We start from the raw sequence: 2,588 nt of genomic DNA, 5'->3' as shown, positions 1-2,588 counted from the left end.
AAGATACTTAAGGAGACTTGGTAGAGATGTATGGCGATCCGTAGAAGAAGGACCACATGTCCCAGTCCTTACACCAGTCCAAACTGACGACGCTACAACCAGACTAGGAGGAGGTCAACCAGTCATGAGCCGTCCCACCAAGGATGATATCGATAAAATGGAAAATGATGCTGTTGCTTTTTATGAGATCTCCTGTGGAGTTGCTCCTGACAACTTCGATATTATCATAAATTGCAAATTAGCAAAAGAGATCTGGGAAGTTCTGAAGAATTTGTACGAAGGCTCAGAACAAGCACAAGACAAGAAGCTTACTACCGCACTCAATGAGTTCAACAACTTCAAAGCTCATACTAGCGAAAGCTTGGAAGACTCCTTCAAAAGGTTCAACCTGATAGTCACCAAGTTATCCAATGCGGGCACCATCCGCAGTAACCATGAAACAAATCTTCAGTTTCTTAATGGTTTGGGAAGACATTGGACTACGGCTAAGATGATAGTCCAAGGCGATAGAAAGATTCATTCTTTGTCACTCTACAAGCTCTATGGAGAACTACAAGGACAAGAATCCACCGTACTCAAAGACTGTGCTGACTTCGGAGGACCACTTGCTCTCATAGCATAAGCTCCACATAATCAATCTTACTCTCCATCGTATGACACTCCACCGCAGTCATACAAAGCTGATTCAGAGTATGATGATGAAGAAGAATTTCAGAAGGCTATTGCTCTGGTTTGCCAACAGTTCAACCGTTTACCACCTCCTTCCTTTCGCAAGAATCAGCAGTTCAACAAATCTCCATTCAACCGTAACTTCGGTTCCCAGAATAACCATCCTCGATATCCTAAAAGTTCTCATCCACCACCGCAATCTCAAAATAATCAACCAAAGGAGGCACCGCAGTCTACTCAGACCACTGACTCCGGTACTCCCTTAGAAGACAAGAGTGATGTTGTAATTTGTCACAAATGCAACAAAGAGAATCACTTTGCAAGAGATTGTAAGGCCAATGTAGTAAAAGACAAAGCATTCTACCTTAGAATGGCTCAAGAGTTGGAAGATAAGGAAAAGGAAAGGGCATATGTAGCCCATGTCAAAAGAGACCATCAAGTTTGGTCATCCGGAGACGAAGATGAAACCATCAGCAGTGTCAAAGGAAAAGGGAAAATCTGCATGCTGGCAACTGCGGATGATGATGGGTCTACAAAGCTGGACAACAACTACTGCTACATGGCAAAGGATGGAACTCTAAGCATCGTCGAACAGGTAAAATTTATGATCCAAACTCTAAACTATAGCATGCATGACTGTCAACCCTACATAGATGATCTTAATGACACTTGTGCTGCCGTCCTTACAGACTATAACAAAGCCTTAGATGAGAAGAAAATTGCGTCCCAAGAGATGTTCCACGTGAGAGGGTGACTGGATAACAAAAGACTCAAAATGGCTTTATAGAGAAGGACTTAGAATTAGAAAAAGATGCAAGAATGTTGAGTGAGACCCAATTAGAGATAGATTTGAACCAGAGAGATTTAGCTCAGAGTGAAATTGTACGCTTAAATCTTTTAACCGAAAAATTGTTCAATGAAAGTGAAGTTTTTGAAAATTTGGTAAACAATGGAACCGTGGACAATACATACAATTGGGGTTGGTCAAATGGATATCCTACCGCAATGGATTCCTCACCCCGGTTCAATAAAGACAGACTGTATGTCCCTCCAGACCGAGAATTTCATTTCCCAGTCAATGACAAGACCTTTCCCGATGACATCAAAACTCACTTCGGTAGACTGCATAATCTAAGCAATAATTGTGTCATTGAGGAAATTGTGCCTGAGGTTTCGGGTCACACATGTCATCAAATTCCCATCTATGGCACCATTTATCCAAATTCTCAAACCTCATCCGTAGTTGATGAAGAAATTGTCATTGAGGGCCCCGAAGTCTCGAAAGATTTTCCATCTCTGCCCTCAGACCGCAGTGTTTCTCACTGTAGCCAAAAGTCACACAAAAGTCCCACTACAGTTCCAACTAAGACTTACTCTGTGGTAGTCAAGTCATCTCTACCGCAGTGTTCGAACAAAAGTTTTGCCACTCTTCAAACAATTCATCACGAATTACCTATAGAAAACTTTGAAGTGGGTCAATGCTCTCAAATCCCTGAATCTTCAAGTTCTGATGACTCAAGCCCTCGTTTTCACAAATTTTCAAAGGGTTCTAGGAAACCGCAGTTGAACAACAAAGAATGCGGTTCACCAAAATCCTTAGCTAAAAAGGCTTTTAAAGAGGAAATTTGATCCCGTGGCACAAATAGACAAACTTTTTCGAAAAACAAGAGGCATGTCAGATTTCCAAAGTCCAAGAGTCCAGAAAAATTTGTTTTCTCATACTACTTTTCAAAAAACTCTCCTATCAAGAAATCACACAAAAACGAATGTCAAGTTTCATCAGTCATTCCTAACTCATCTGACAAAACCCAAAAAAGTGCAAAGTCTTTTCAAAACAATGGTTTTCAAGTCTATTCCTCAGATGACCCAAAATGGAAGGGTATCTTACCCACTCCAACACTTTTAAAGTCACATCAAAA

Source organism: Lactuca virosa, chromosome 4 (genome assembly GCF_052849685.1).
Source record: "Lactuca virosa cultivar CGN04683 chromosome 4, Lactuca_virosa_CGN04683_v6, whole genome shotgun sequence".
In the NCBI taxonomy this organism is placed as follows: domain Eukaryota; kingdom Viridiplantae; phylum Streptophyta; class Magnoliopsida; order Asterales; family Asteraceae; genus Lactuca; species Lactuca virosa.
Note: the sequence above shows the minus strand (reverse complement) of the source record.